Source organism: Haliotis rubra, unplaced genomic scaffold (genome assembly GCF_003918875.1).
Source record: "Haliotis rubra isolate DU_JTF1 unplaced genomic scaffold, ASM391887v1 Scf1518, whole genome shotgun sequence".
Classification (NCBI taxonomy): domain Eukaryota; kingdom Metazoa; phylum Mollusca; class Gastropoda; order Lepetellida; family Haliotidae; genus Haliotis; species Haliotis rubra.
This window is the reverse complement of record NW_025765468.1, coordinates 1-17681: the sequence shown is the minus strand read 5'-3', so window position 1 is coordinate 17681 and position 17681 is coordinate 1. Positions and strand designations below refer to the sequence as shown.

At 39.3% G+C, this 17681-nt stretch overlaps 1 protein-coding gene across 1 annotated transcript in view; it reads right to left on the bottom strand.

Moving 5' to 3' along the window:
* The window catches only part of LOC124270432 (E3 ubiquitin-protein ligase SHPRH-like), a 146864-nt gene extending 131143 nt beyond the window's left edge, over nt 1-15721 (bottom strand). The window contains exon 1 of the mRNA XM_046705467.1: nt 15473-15721. The gene's annotated coding sequence lies outside the window, so the exon portion shown is untranslated. The remainder of the gene's footprint in view (nt 1-15472) is intronic.
* Between the last annotated feature and the right edge of the window lie 1960 nt (nt 15722-17681).

Genomic DNA, 17681 nt, shown 5'->3' with positions numbered 1-17681 from the left:
GCTGACAAACAAATGTTAATGGTCCAATTTTGAGTGCCATAAACACAATGGGATTTCAATCTGCATCAACTGTGACCAGGGTACACGCTGCCTAGCTCTGGGACTTATTAATTTAATTTTCTGTGGCACTATATATCTGACTGTCACCAATCAGTGCCCTGTGCTAGGGGTAAATCAATAATACAAAAACGCAAATCACTTACTTTTGATATATTGTTGGGTTTTAATTCCCAGCCGACACAATGCTGCCAACCACACAAGATCAAAGAAAAGCAGTAAGTTACAATGGAATAAAAGGTTTATATTTACGATAATAAAAGCAGAGACAATTGCTCACGTATGCTGTGACGTATTAAAACCATGCCCTCTACACAAGTCAGTGCACTCAGTCCAGTATTGACCGGTTAAAGGTGGAGCCTTGGTTGAGGCGCGTGATCTGTTCTTGTATTCTTGGCAACAGCACCGGAAGCAGATAGGAATGGATAAGTCACAAGTCATGTCATGGAGGTAAAGCCAGGCTTTAAATAAACTGCTTCCTGAAAGCGTCGAGACGTATGCTGTTTTGGGTCGGAAATTGATCATTGTGAATAATAGTGACAAACCTTTTCCACATCCATGAGAAATCTCTGCTGAAAGTAGAAGTATTGAACAATTCCGACTATATAACGAGCATGTGCAGTTATTGAATCATTATAAAAAGAAATTACGATTCCCTGTTTTTGTGAAAAGGTGAGCGTTTCCTGCCTCGCCGGAAGCAAACTGTTATGAACACAGGCCAACGGTAGTTCACTGTTCTCCTGAAAAATCAGGAACGTGGTGGTAGAATTCAAAACAAGGAATTTCACCGTTTCTTCTACATGTTTACCATAAAACTTTTGAAGCTTTACTGAGGCTTTGAATGTTGTAACCTTGATCGAACAACTTCGGGAGCAAGAGCACTGTGCCGCTTTTGAATCTTGGGTAGAAGAACATATTCAAAACATATTGTACCCTCAAAATTTGTAAATGCAACACGCAATACAGGAGCTGTTGGAATATTGCTCGACATGAAGGGGAAGTTGACCATTTGAAACAATTCTTTTTTCAAACAGCCTTGTAGATATTTTTGTCAATTTGTCTTTAACAATAACTATATCTATGGTCCCCTTACAGAGGACCTCCCTCAGGACCTCTCTAGGCCAGAAGGGCAGCACTGTGCATTGACGGAGTTTGACTGTCAACACTGAGGGGCTCAATCCTTTGAAACGAGCTGTACCGTGTGCTAACATAACTTAGCTTATGAGTGCCTCATTACAATGCTGCAACTCACAATCAAACCACCTGCCACATAACAATAAACCTATTCCATCTCAACTGTTATTCAAAGTCCATGAAAAATGTTTAGTGGTGTGAAAAGGCCTTAAATAGAATAAATCCATAAAACCATAACCACATGAATTGTTTGATCAACGAACCTGAGCTCAATGGCATTCCACACATTTCAAAAGATCTTTAGCAACTCAACTTTAAAGTCATCTAGTTGGAGCATAATACAAATACCCCCGACCATTGGGGTTCTTTAATTAACAATGATTATTCTTGAAAAAATACAAGATATTTATCAAACTTTGCACTGCACCTTTCCTGTTAACAAAGAAGCAATTACCCTAATCTGAAAACAATTACCCTAATCTGAAAACAATCCATTAAATGATTGTAAAGTTATTGGCCGAAAATTTTATGTGTATTTGTGATAATTCTCGATAAGATATAAATAGATAAATATAACTTTGGACTGCACTCTTCACACAGATATGGAGGGTGATCCCAAAATTTGAAAGCAATGCTTTCAGTTATAGGTTAAACAAAAACTCCATTTTAGATTAAAATATATATGATGCGACTTTAATTATTAAAGAAATTAAACATCATAATCAAAATTTGTAATGCATCTCCCTTAGACAAAAGGTTGTCTCCAGATGATCCAAAAAATAGTTTTCTCGCTATTGGTTGGTATAACTGTTAGGTAGGGGTAAAATAAATAAAATTTTAAAAACCCAAGAACAATGTCTAGAGCTGAGGCAATCAAGACAAGAGCTGATTAGGATCTGTTAAACTATAGAAAAGAGCAAGCATAGTTCAAATCTTGTAACTATAACACTTAATAAAAACATTGGAGGAACGGGGTTTTTCATTTGCACAGGATATATTTCAGACAATTTGAATTAGTACCACGTGGGATTCTCCAACACTTAAAGAAGTTTCTGAATTCAATCCCTGCATACCACTATTCAGAAACTCAACTTAAGGAACGTCTCCATCCATTTGTTGCTGAATATCGCGACCATCTCTATTTTCAAAGGTTCATGACAATTTCTCAAGATTGGAAAGAAATGTCTCCTGAGGTTTAGAGAAACAGTATTTGAAATGTCTGGCCGTAAAACAATGGTCTTTTAAGTCCAGTGATCGTAGCACCTTCCCTGCTCATCGGAGAACGACGGTACAGCTTGGCTTCATGATACTCATTAATGCTTCATTGTTGTCCATAAATTATGTTCACTAACAATTCAATCGCGTATTTTCACCATCCATTTTTGTTGTGTGATATTTTGTTTACCATGTTTGACTGCGGCTGCATTGATAATTAAAATCATCTCTTTTCAGACAATACCTTGATTATCTTCTATCCGCCTACTTCGAGTTGTACAATTTGACAACATAAGTCAGAAGGCGCAGCTATTAACGATTTTAACTGTGAGGTATAAAGTCCTTTTTTCTTCCATCTCGGGTACACTTTCTTGAATACCCCTAAGGAACTCACAGCTCAATCATCTCTTGATTCAAGGCTAGCTTCAAATAGCTAATTTCCCCAGGCCTAACAGTACATTAACTCACATAGAACAAAAAGCTGCTTTAACTGGTTAAGACGTTCGATCCATGATGCTGGAGCAAGCCCTGCAAACTACCAAAGGAAACAAAGTTACCGAGTCCTCACTAGCAGCACCGCCTCCACAATCCGACATCACACTACGCCTGTCGTCACCGTCATCCCCTTTATCAACGGACGAGATGACGACCCACACCAATGGTCCAAGTACGGCTTCCTTAATACAATGGACAGCAAGATGCTAGAAGTTGATGGGTAGATTTTGAAAACTTCAACATCCTCCATGGACATTCAGACTACAGATCCTGTAGAATTCTGCCCTTCTGCTTGGACAGGGCTGCTAAGGTGTGCTTTCAGAACCGGCCTGAGCTTGTCATGCAGTCACTGAAGGCTGCCTACCATCGACGTTTTTGGCATTCCTCAGCTTTCGCACATAGTGCAGATGTAGCACTTTATCACCAGGGTGTAATCATCCAAGTTGAGCTCCACCTTCCACAACAGCAAAAAAAACCGGGAACACTACCACCAGCGACAGACACCCATCAACCACCTCAATAACTGTAACAGACACATCCACAGCAGTATCCAGTTTCAGCTCAACCCCTCAGCCATACAGCAAACCCAGCAACACCCATCACCCTTCCCTTACCAGCCTTTCTCCAGCAGTAGACGACTCCACAACACCTACGAGGCATATGTCTTGGATATGGTATTTTCGGTTCCCTCACAATGTCCCATATAGAAACGCAGTATGCACTGTGGTCTAACAGGTCACCATGCTAAAGTTGGTATAAGTTGTTATATGTATATGTTTTATGCTCAAGGAGGGAGTCGCACTATGCACGTACGCCTGCTTCTCTGCTTTCTGGGTGACTGCGTAATCTCCAATAGAAGCAGCACCTCCACAGTTGTCGCCACGATACGCCTGACGATATTATCACCCCCTTTATCAATGGCGATAGCCATGCCAAAAGTTTTAGCATCCTTGATTGTGGCGTTTGGCAAATACCACTTCATTCAAATACAAAACAAAGTCAGCTTTCATTACGCCTGATGGTGTTTTCACATGGAATCACACACACACACACACACACACACACACACGCACACGCACACGCACACGCACACGCACTTTGGCTTCACATATGCTCCTGTGGCATTATTCCCCTTCAATATAGAACGTCAGTGCGAAAGAATAGCAGACCTTGACTGTTCTCAGGAACACTCCTTATGGCGTAAAGTGAAAACAGCTGTGAAAATTCTATGAATGGATCACTGAAAATCAGTGAAGACATTTATAGCGGTAGTCCGCTAGGTTTCCAAGCAACTCACGTGCAAAACACAATCTATAAAAGTTCCAACATTTATTCTTCATTTAAAATACAAAGTTGTCGCAAACCTTGTCCGTACACATTCTCTTCACAACTTTGTAGAACACCATGGTTCCTCACATCGCATGAATGTCCATCGAAGAAGACATCGCAAAGTTCAACATGACATGTGCTTTCAGCCATGATCTGGTTTCGCAAGGGGGACCAAAACAAAAGGGAGGCAACCCTCTGCCAATGCCAACCCAAATACCACTAAAAACTTCTGACCTACACGATAACCGCTACACTCCCCCACAAATTAGCATAAACTAATTTTAATAGGAAACTATCTATAACTTGCAACTAATGATACAATACATATAATTGCAATATCCTTAATTTCCATTCATGCCATCGCAATTTACATATTCATAGCAAGTTAACTCATCCTCGCAATTTAAATGTTACCAAGTAAATTAATTCTTAACACACATTCAAACTTTAAAGTAAACATAGATTTCACTAAAACATGACATTTCAATAAAACAAACGGTTTTGAATAAAATCTTATCCAACCTTAAAATGTTCAAAACATCATTTCAATTTTCAGATATTTCACACTTCAATACTTGCAAAGTTCACAAACATATCCACTCAGATCAGTTCAAGTAGTTAGCTCAGTCAGCATAAACAGTTCAAATCATTCTTCATGTTCAAGGAGAAGTATCAGTTTCTGGACAGGCTGTTCCAGAAAGGTAGTGGAAGATTGCCGTCTTCCCTTTGAGTCTAATCCTTGATTCTGCGATCTGAAGTTTTACTTTCCGAACATGTCCGTCCTTACTGGAAAGGTCTCAACAACTCTACCAAGTTGCCACTGATTTCTTGGTACATTGTCATTCTTGAGGATCATAACATCGCCAACACGTACATCTCTGAAATGTTGGGTCCATTTCTGTCGTGTTCGCATGTTTTGAAGAAATTCCTTCTTCCATCTAGACCAAAACTCATTGGCATAGTACTGCACTTTACGCCACTGCTTGCACGCATACAAATCTGCCTTCTGAAAATGTCCGGGAGGGCAGTACAATCTGACTTTTCATAGTCAGCAAGTGATTTGTTGTCAGAGGCTCTAATGATGTTGGATCATTAAGAGTATCAGTTGATAGCGGCCGACTGTTCACAATCGCCATAGCCTCCAGCATCAATGTTCTCAGGGATTCATCATTCAGCTGGGCCTTCACTTGGTCCATTAGGGAATTGAGCACTGAACGCACTGAGCGTATCTGTCTTTCCCTAGACACCACCCATGTGGCTGGCTCCAGGTACATTCATGTTGAATTTCACTAAGTCACAATTACATTTCAAAAGGTAGTTTCTTAACATCTCAGTCTCAAAAGAGTCCTTTAGTTCATTCATGGCACCAACAAAGTTTGTGCCTCTATCACACCGCAATTTCGCACTGGTCCCCTAACTGCCTGGAACCGCCTCAGAGCATTTATGAAAGAATCTGTGGAGAGTGATGAAGCAACTTCAACATGTATAGCACGACAGGCTAAACAAGTAAAGAGTATGCCATAGCGTTTCTGGAGTCTTCCGACCTTCTTTCACCAGGAAGGGTCCGAAGCAGTCTACACCACAATATGTGAATGGTGGGGACGCATTCACTCGTTCAGATGGTAAATCTGCCATCCTTTGTTGCTGTACTTGACTTCGGAGTTTCCTACACTTCACACATTTGTATATGTAAGATGAAACTGCAGAGCTACAGCCTACAATCCAATAGCCACTTGATCGTATTTCATTTTAGTAGTCATCCCGCGTCCTGATGACACGTTTTCTCATGGCAATGACGAATAATAAGGTTGCTAACATGTTGTCCCTTTGCAAGTATCACTGGATGTTTCTCATTGCAGGTGACAGAAGACTGCCTGATTCTACCTCCGACACGAATCACACCAGAGCTATCCAAGAATGGATCAAAGGCGAGAGTGAGCTGAGCTCAAGTCTTCTTCAGTTGTCTGAATGTGTATTGATTGTCTTTCACAGATCGCAAAATTGAATCTCCTCTGCATAAGCACTATTTTGACAGTGTTTGACTATCTCATTTTCAGCTTCCAGCATGTCATTTCACAGTAACACTAGTGCTTGATCCAATAATTTTGTCAGTTCCGTAGGTCTCTTGCTGTGTTTCAATTTCACATCTCGTCTCAACTTTTCGCTTCAGTTTCAGGCACATTGCAACAACACGCTTCAACCTGAACCAATCAGAGAAGCGTGCAAATCGATCAACCATGTCTAGCTTGGTTGATTCAGTTGTCATCGTCTTCATCACAACACCTTTTAACACATTTCACTTCTGGATCATCATGCGTTTAACATCACACTGTTTGAATCTGTGTGCTGTTCAGGTAGTTGCTTGTTCCAGAGAAAGACTGGTCCCTTTCAGCCAGTCGGACTTGTGTATCAAGTCATGAGGTGTGAGACCTCGGTAGCGTCATCTGCTGGGTTATTCTCAGTCTGGATGTATCTCCACTGAGCTGGCTCAGTCTTATCTCGGATCTGTGACACTTCGATTAGCCACAAAGGCGTGAAATCGCTTCGAGTCGTTGTTTATGTAGCCAATTACCACCTTGCTATCTGTCCAGAACACATGTTTCACATCTTCAAATTCAAGTTCTCTGGACAACAAAGTACTGATTCTGACTGATACCAGTGCTGCAGTGAGTTCTAAGCGAGGTATGGTGACCTGTTTTAGCGGAGAAACTCTAGATTTTCCCATCAGGAATGAGACATATATCTTTCCGCCACTATCAGTCAATCTGGCGTAAGAACACTGACCATATCCCAGATTGCTGGCGTCTGAGAAATGGTGAAACTCCACTCTTTCATTCTCACTGAACTCCTGTGGTTTGAAACATCTATCCACGTTAAGACTTGTCAATTCTAAAATCTCAGTTCTCCACTTCTCCCATTGGGATCGTAGGGGTTTCTGGGACTGGGTCATCCCAGTCAGCATTATCTCGGCACATTGTTTGTAGTATAGCCTTTCCAACCATGATGACTGGAGCTATAAAACCCAAGGGGTCATACACAGAACTGACTGGATAGTTGATAACGCCTCTGGCGTCAGTGGAGAGTCCTGTAAAGTAACTCTGATTGACAGAGTATCAGTTTCTCGCAGCACCAGTGAATTCCCAAAGGCTTCTCAACAATGTCCATGCCTTTGAGCAGTTCTGTCTCCTTGGAATTGGCGCGATCCTGTTGACGGAGAGAGGTCATGACCTCTTTTGAGTTGGACACAAATTTGTGTAACCTGATGCCACCCTTATGCACAAAGTTCTTGGCTTTCACTGACAAGTTTGACAGCTTCCTGTACTGTCTTCACCGACTTCAACCCATCATCTACATAGAAGTTGTTTCTCAAAAACTCAGCAGCCGTGTCCAACTTCTTCCTCATAATCATTCGCACATTGTGCGCGAGACAATAGTTGGAACATCCCCGCCGAGGAGGTAGCTCGAACAAGTGCACCTTCATCGCGATACTCAACAGGATTGGAATTAAATCCCTTTATCGAACCAAAGGAAGCGAAGATAGTCTCTTTGATTCTCCTCAGCGCGAAATTGAAAAACATCTGTTCAATATCACACATCCGCAATCCGTTCTTGGCGGAATCTGTGGAGGACTCCGATCAATGTGTTAAGTCATATCTGGACCTTGCAAGAGGTGGTCGTTTAGGATTCACCACGAAATCGTGCACTGCAATCAAACCGACTTTCGTATTTTGTTGGGTTTCCGTGGGTTGTACACCCCATGGTGTGGAATATACCAAACAGTTTTCTTGCTGTCATCTATCACAGGGGCTCGTTCAGCATGTCCGTTCTGGATGATCTTATCCATGAATGCTCACGTAGTCTGTGTGGAATGGACATCTTTTCTAAAGCGTGATCTCAGCTGCTCCATGCGACGGGTAAGCTTGAACTTTGTTGTTAGGCAACTTTGGTTGTGGGTGGCGAAAAGGCAGGGGCATTTCATAATGACTGTCAGCGCATTGATGAATTCTGGTTCTTGCAATCTTCACGAATTTACATCATCGTAGGACAACACCTTGTCACTCTTCTCACATTCAATAAAATCTTGTTCAAGCAACTTGACAACTTGTGTTGTTCCTATAGTTTCCTTCACGAAGTCTGCAAGGATATCACCACGTGGTTCAAAAGCTCAGACTTCTCTGCAGCATTGCATCTGGAAGACAGCTCTTCTGGTACCTTATATCATTGAGCATCACGGTGGCTCGTTCCAATAGGATCTTCATCAACAGCCTCTGGATCCATGACACCAACCACACTCCATCCTAGGTCTGTTCTCACAGCATCACGGTCCACTTGCATCTGCAGGTATGACATCTCTGGGTGTGAGAGCTTTGGGACAGTTGTACCCAATCAGAATACCAACTTCACAGTCCTGTAACTCTAACAACTCACTTGACATGCTTGCGAGGTCGTCCACTGAGCTACATTCTCGGGTGTAGGAATGTGACCACGATTCACAGGCATTATACCCCTGGTATAGGAAATAGGTAAAGGTATCTTCAGTGAAGAGTTGTATCCTCTGACAGTAAGATTCCTGATCTTCTGACACTCAATTGTTTAGATTCTCTGCATGCATTGTAGATAACATCAGCTGAACCTTAGGTCCAGTAACACCAAGCCTCTCACAGGTATCCTTCAGAATGAGCGTTGTATCAGACTGGGTGTCAATAAAGCATAAGTCAATATCTCAGAATCTGGATTATCATCATGTGACAACCACACTGAATGCGATCATCGCACACTTGTTATTCTGAGCAGTGTCCTTCATATGACTAACAGCTACTTTCCGTTCACAGATTTCACTTGTGTTTCGCAATTCAAACTTCTCGGCTGATCTGATTTCATCTCACATTTGTTGTCCACACGGTCACCATGAAACACTGTTGGGTGTTTCCGAGAACACACTTGACAAGTCAATCTGTCCTGGCAATCCTTTGGCGATGACCCCATTTCAAACAACGAAACAGATCCCATTTGCATCGCGAAATTGCTTCTTATCAGCAACAGATTTCTTGAGGAAAACATCGCAAATGTTCAAGTTCATGATCTTTGTTGCACAGGAAGCAATATTTCTTCTTTACTTCTGTTGACATAGAGATAGCTGGTCTTCTCAGACTATGATTTGTCTGTGTGTCTCTAACCCTATCCTTCTGTGTAAAGGAATCCTTGATTTTGTCCTGCTTCATGACAAGGACCGTGTGACTGGTTCACATGCAACATTGGCTTCGTCAGTCACAAACTTCACAAACTCCGAAAATGGAGGATATACTTTCCTCGATCTAAAAATGACAACTATGCGACTCCATCTGTGAATCAAGTTGTCTGGCAATTTAGACACTAACATTCTATTCTCCTTCTCAAAGTCGAGGGCTCTCAAACTTGGAATAGTTCTTGTTGCAATCAAACACTGTTTCAGAAAGTCAGCGTACTTTCTCAATGCTGTTCCATTTTTCCAACTAATTTTCGGCCATGCATCTAGTTTATCCCTGAATGCATCTCCTAACACAACTTGATTTCCATATCTATCTTCAAGAAGCTGTTTAGCTTCATCATAGGCTTCAGGGGTTCTCATAAGAAAATATCCTTCTAGGTCATCTCGCACACTGCCACCAACATATTTCTTCAAATAATAAAGTTTTTCTTGGGGCTGAATTTCACGGGTTTCTATCAAAGTTTCAAAGGCAGTTTTCCAAGAAGGAAAATAAATGGGATTTCCATAGAAAATACCAGGTTCAGGAACTGGTAATCTACTCAAACTAAACTTCTCTGCAAATGTCCTAGTCATATTAGCAATCTCACTTGCTGCAGCCATAACACAGTCTACATTTGAAATCTCAGACCTTCTGGGAACACAATCAGGTGTAAACTTGGGTGTGAATTCATCTGCACCAACATTCAGCTTCGTTGAAGAAAATGGCTGTGTCTGTCTTTGTGTTTCTCCTGTAGAAATTGGTGTGGAATAGATTCCTGGGTTTTGAGCACGATCTGCACCATCAAATGTTTTATCATGATCCTGGTTAGAATTCTGAATATCATCATTTGGTAATGTTTGAATATATTTCTTAACAAGTTCAGTCTTATTTTCTTCCTCAATATTTACTGATTTCTCTACAGCCTGTCCATTAACATTGGGAGAGATTTTATCTGGACTAGCTCCATAAAGAAATGTTTCACTCGATTCAAACTGTTCAAATACCTGTGACTTGGCATTTTCAATATCAAGTTTCTTCTTTAATTCAAGTTTCAAAAGTTCACTCGCTGCTTTTCTCTTCCCTTTCAACATATTCTAGCTGCACACGATATTCCGCTGCCTTCGCTTGAGCTGCCATTCGCGAGTCACGTGACTTTGCCGACTGTCCTGACAAACCACTTATCACTGAAACTTTATCACTCATCATGAATCGTAAAATGTTCTGCTATTCACGAGTTGCATTCAGAGGTGGTGTTCACTATAGCGGTAGTCCGCTAGGTTTCCAAGCAACTCACGTGCAAAACACAATCTATAAAAGTTCCAACATTTATTCTTCATTTAAAATACAAAGTTGTCGCAAACCTTGTCCGTACACATTCTCTTCACAACTTTGTGAACACCATGGTTCCTCACATCGCATGAATGTCCATCGAAGAAGACATCGCAAAGTTCAACATGACATGTGCTTTCAGCCATGATCTGGTTTCGCAAGGGGGACCAAAACAAAGGGAAGAAAAATATTTTGTTCCCATGTTAAATGTTGGAAAAACTATGCATTATATCTTCAAATGGGGGACAAAGAATGTCTCAATAAGATACTTCTATTCTTCGAATTGTTTTGCTTGTATAGATGTGTAGCATCTGGTGTTGTGCCGAGTACTACTGAAATAACCTTTGTTTAAACTTTTCCAGCTTCCGTTGATACCTATTGAAATAAGCATTGTGTTTTACCACGAGTGCTTTTGTGTTTTAACGAATTGTATGACACTTGAGGTCATTAATACTATCTCCTTTTCACCTACTTTGAGGTGGGTTTCATTTTGTAAATGTTATTTCTCTAATGGTTAGGAGAAATAACCCATTTTGGTTTCTCTTTATTCTACTTTTAATTCATTGCATAAAGCTCACAACCAAAGTTGTAGAAAATATCCCTTTTCATGTTCTTAGACAAGACATTTACATCCATATCTGGGCATGGTATAATGGTATAAATCATAAATATCTCCTTATAGTAAAGAAAAACAATTTCCAAAATGGATAGCAAAGAACAACTAAAAATATTATCTGTCAACTGTTGAGGTTTAAATAACTCCTTTAAACGAAAACAGGTGTTTAGATACCTAAGAACGAAAATAGCAAATATATTCTGCCTACAGGATGTACATTTCACAAAAGATCAAGAACAGCTTAATAGACAACAGTGGGGATACAATGAAATCTACATCAGTCCTTACAAAAGTAACGCAAGAGGAACAGCAATTCTCTTCAATAATGACTTTGATTTTGAAGTTAAAAAGGTGATCTTGGATACTAAGGAGGGAAACTATGTATGCGAAAACAGGTGTCATGATAAATGATTGTATGCAGGTGTGATTAGATACCTAAGAACGAAATATAGCAAATATATTCTGCCTACAAATGTACATTTCACAAAGAAAATGATCAAGAACAGCTTATTAGACAACAGTGGGGATACAATGAAATAGATACATCAGTCCTTAAACAAAGTAATCCAAAAGAGGAACAGCAATTCTCTTCAATAATGACTTTGATTTTAAAGTTAAAAGGTGATCTTGGATACTAAGGAGGGAAACTATGTATGCCTAAGTGTTATGATAAATGATTGTATTGCATACTGTGATTAAAGTGTATGGGCCAAATACAGATAAGCCAGATTTCTATAATTAAAATCAAAGCCAAAATATAAGAATTAGACAATGATAAAATAATTATAATCTGTGGAAAAATGGTGATCTGTGGTAAAAGATAACAATAAAATCTACCCTACAGCAGTATAAAAATCCATGTAGCAATAATGGTGAAGATTATTTGATAAATGATTTCTGCTTTGGGAAATGTTATTATTAGAGATAAGAGGGATGACTATATGTTACTCTGCAACAAAAAAAGAAAAATTAATAGCCAAAAATTAAAACAAACACAGACAGATATCATAGAGCTTGAAGAAAGACTCGACTCAGCAGAAAATCAAAAGAAAAAGATATTTTATTAGAAAATATTAATATAGCTAAAATGGATTTAGAAGAAATGGAAAACCAAGTAACCCTAGACACCTTTGTCAGATCTAAAGCGTGAAATGGATAGAGCATGGGGAAAACCTAGTAAATATTTCTACATTTAGAACATAGAAATGTTTTAAACAAATCCAATAAAGAATTATACAGAAGCGATGGGTAAATACTAAAATGCCAAATTGAATTTTAGAAGAGACACAACATTACTATGAAAAGCTGTATACTAGTGAAGAATGTGTACAGGTAGATTTGGAAAATATATTTTCGAATTTTGAGATTAAAAACTATCTGATGGAGTAGCAGCCCTAGAGGGGAGTTAACATATGATGAAATTCTTTCTGCTCTCAAAAACCCAAAAATGGTAAAAGCCCAGGCCCTTGGGGATTTACTGCCGCATTCAATAAAACATTTTTGGGAATGACTTAGGAAAATACTTAATTAATTCTTTAAACTATGGCTATAAACTTGGATCTTTACCAACGATGCAAAAACTGGGACTAATAACATGCTTACCCAAAGGAAAATAAACCTAAACAATTTCTAAAACATTGGAGACCTATATCTCTCTTAAACACATCCTACAAACTAGTCTCAGCAGTAGTTGCAAACTGGATTAAAAAATTTTACCACAAATTATCCATGAGGACCAAAAAGCTTTTGTCGAAGGAAATTTATATGTCATCTGCTGTACATTATCATACCTGTTGAAACTTAGTGCTTTATGTACATCATAACTTAAAATCTCACTAAAATATCACATACTACCATGCCCCAAAAATGATGTTATCCAGATTTATACACATTACTGTATACCTATTTGTGTAATATATGAAAATGGGAAATAAAAATGTTGAAACATCGATATACTATGTACATCATTGCAAGTCAAGATAATAGGTACAACATTCTATGATTTGTAAAACACTTCTAAGTGTCATCTGCTGTACATTATCATACCTGTTGAAACTTAGTGCCTTATGTACATCATAACTTAAAATCTCACTAAAATATCACATACTACCATGCCCCCAAAAATGATGTTATCCAGATTTATACACATTACTGTATACCTATTTGTGTAATATATGAAAATGGGAAATAAAAGACTTAAATTATAAAAAAAATATATGAGTGTTTGAAAGTAAAATGTTTAAAAAAACAGCGGTGTTTGTGTTTAATATTTTTTTAGGAAAAAGGAAAAAACTAACAAGAAAATAAAATCCTGTAATAGATCAATAACAAAATTCAATCGCAAAAATAAACCTATCGAATTTAACCAATAAAAGATGTTTTTACCATAGGGTTGGGTTCTATGAATGGAATAGGGGAGTACTGCACTTTACCGGGCGCACTTTTCCCCGATTAATTAGCGCTGCTGGGGTTCCCTAACCCTAACCCTAAGGATCGTGAAGGGTGCCTAACCCTAAGGATAAAAAAGGGTGCCTAACCCTAAGCATCGTAAAGGGTGCCATACCCTAACCCTAAACCTAAGGATCATAAAGGGTGCCATACCCTAACCCTAAGGATCATAAAGGGTGCCATACACTAACCCTAAGGATCGTAAAGGGAGCAGCGGGGGCTGCGCCCGGTAAAGTGCATTCTAGCCTGGAATAGCCGTCAGTTAGCCATGTTCATGGATTAATAATATACAATCCAAACAATAATTATTGCTTTTCACGATAAATAAATTCAGGATGTTACCTGTAAATGTAATTTAGCATCTTAGAAAAGATGTAAAGTTCGCTCTACCCCAATGTGTTTTGTAATAAAGTATAAGTTTTGCCCTGAACTATTATATAACATCAAAGCACGAGGACTACCGTCCTAACCCTAACCCCCGAACCCTGCTGGGGTTCCCTAACCCTAACCCTAAGGATCGTGAAAGGTGCCTAACCCTAAGGATAAAAGAGGGTGCCTAACCCTAAGCATCGTAAAGGGTGCCATACCCTAACCCTAAACCGAAGGATCATAAAGGGTGCCATACCCTAACCCTAAGGATCATAAAGGGTGCCATACACTAACCCTAAGGATCGTAAAGGGAGCAGCGGGGGCTGCGCCCGGTAAAGTGCATTCTAGCCTGGAATAGCCGTCAGTTAGCCATGTTCATGGATTAATAATATACAATCCAAACAATAATTATTGCTTTTCACGATAAATAAATTCAGGATGTTACCTGTAAATGTAATTTAGCATCTTAGAAAAGATGTAAAGTTCGCTCTACCCCAATGTGTTTTGTAATAAAGTATAAGTTTTGCCCTGAACTATTATATAACATCAAAGCACGAGGACTACCGTCCTAACCCTAAACCCCGAACCCTGCTGGGGTTCCCTAACCCTAACCCTAAGGATCGTGAAGGGTGCCTAACCCTAAGGATAAAAAAGGGTGCCTAACCCTAAGCATTGTAAAGGGTGCCATACCCTAACCCTAAACCGAAGGATCATAAAGGGTGCCATACCCTAACCCTAAGGATCATAAAGGGTGCCATACCCTAACCCTAAGGATAGTAAAGGGAGCAGCGGGGGCTGTGCCCGGTAAAGTGCATTCTAGCCTGTAATAGCCGTCAGTTAGCCATGTTCATGGATTAATAATATACAATCCAAACAATAATTATTGCTTTTCACGATAAATAAATTCAGGATGTTACCTGTAAATGTAATTTAGCATCTTAGAAAAGATGTAAAGTTCGCTCTACCCCAATGTGTTTTGTAATAAAGTACAAGTTTTGCCCTGAACTATATATAACATCAAAGAACGAGGACTACCTTCCTCGTGCTTTAATTATCATAGTTCAGGGCAAAACTATACTTTGTTACAAATCATATTGGGGTAGAGCGAACTTTATTTCCTAAATAATAGTGGGTCCTACAACGACACCTTCAACCACCGAATAACTATACGCCATCCGTTTATTTGACACCGCAAATTAAAAAACATGTAGCACTACTTATAGGAGATTGTGCCGTTTAGGATCTTACTTACCTTTCGGGGTACTCAGACTAGTGAGAGCACCCTGTTCTGTGACATCTTAAGAAATATTTTACAGTTTCACTTTTCGCAACCATTACCAACTTGGCATTGGGGTATCTCACTCAGCGGCGCCGTTTGTCGCAAATATGAATATAAACAGTTCGTGTATAGCTCTCAATTCTTATATGAACACCCAATAACAGGCAAAAACACTTTACTGCTGATACTGCATTCACCGGGTTTACCAAAGAGAGAAGTCATACAGATTGTTTACTTCCGGTGTTAAAAATACAGATTGTAACGGACACGCATTGTGATTTTAGCGTGCGCACTTTCTAGTCTTTTCTGTGTGATGATATTTTTCATTCTTTTACGACGATAAAACGATGCCTCTATTTTACTTATCAATTAGCAGTCAAAAATTTCGTGTGTGATGATGTTCGATAAATCCAAAAAACGGATTTGATGGTCAAATTTCATACTACCACAAACCTGTATTTCAGAACGAGGCGCATATTATCGGACACAAACGGCCATTTTAAATATCGGTTGGTTTGGAGAGCAGAAGATAATCTGTGACCATCGTTGATAAAGTTGAGATATTTTTTAAACGATTTCTGACATAGACGAGAAGAAATATAATCAAAGTACGTCTGTAGCCGTTTATTTGATAGTTTCCATTGATTTCTATTAGGTAGTGGGTGATTCAAACAAGGGAGCCATCGACCGATTTGTGGTGTAAAGATGGCTTGTGGAGCAACGCTCAAGAGAAGTCATGATTTCGACCCATTGCATAGTCCTGGTCAGGGAACTCCAAAGCGAAGAAGGTGTATGCCAATGACACTGTCACCATCAACACCTCCAACAAAGGCACATCAACTGAATCCATCCCCATTTGCAGATGTGACCCCGAAATACACTTCAGGTAATCAAGACTATTTTGGTAGCTCCATCAGGAATTTCATTGTATTACAAATGTTGAGCGAGTGAAAACGACTTCACTTGCGCAAAGGACTTGGGGTTAATGCTCTGTGTGTAACTCCTAAAACGAATAATTGATGGCAATTTGTCAACCTATTTCGATGCATAAACATTAGTCTCTAGAAAAGATTTTAAATAATGCAAAACACACAGAAATTAGAGGATGGAATCTAGCTTGACTGCAGGATGTTAGCAGTATACAGAAGACCCATTTATGATTTTGTTGAGACGTGCACAATCCCTTTCTTTAATGACTTTATTGTTGTGTTAAGAGGTCCTTGTAGTACAACCTGTCTAAGTGTCTTAACTGTCATTTTAAGAGACAAATTTAATGAAATGTTAAACGGACAAATGCTGAATATATGTATGTTAAAGTTTCATTTTCTTGAATGTTGACGTCTGAAATTGATTTGGTATTCAAATCAGTTTAATCATTATGCAATACTAATGCATTCAGGGTCATTTTAAGAACATCTTAACTGATCTTAAAATCAACAAACTTGCAAGAAACATGTATAGAGCATAACACATATTCAGCATAATGAAGTGTACTGATCTTTGATTCAAATGGGGAGCTTCTTAAAGGTCACATGCAACGTAAAACACAACTTTGCAGATTCTGATACCTTTCGGTATGGACTTACCGAAACAAAGCGTCAAAAATGCAAATTCAACTTATAAAGTTGAAAAATAACGCGATGAAAAAAAACGCGCGAAATCGGAGTTCGAACGTTTCCCTAATTTTCCCCAGACTTTTCTGGGGAATCACGGGTTTCAACAGCTGGGCTGCGCTCATAGCATAATGCGCCAGTGAAATAGGTTCGCGTAACTTGGAAGCGGGCTGTCTGGTGAATACTTTCGGTGAAGGCTTTGGCGTGAGCTATTTTCATAATGTTTTGTTGATATCTCACAGGCTGAGCTTTTATATGTTATGACAGTAAATAAACTGTTTATATAATTTCATTTGTCTATTTCACCACCGCTCTTCTTACCGAGTCACTTTCTCTCAGTTCGATATTTAAAAGCAATGTCATTAGTTAAGCGTTGACAGAATTTCTAACTGTGATATAGATATGTCGTTGTCACAGACAAAACTCAATGTCTTGTTTTATTGACACCTGTGTGTCTGCCTGCCAGTCTGCTAATGACAATATTCAATACACAACTTTCACGATCACTGACCACATGCAATTTGAACTTAACACCAATCAGGCTATACACCATAAACAAAAGCATTGAT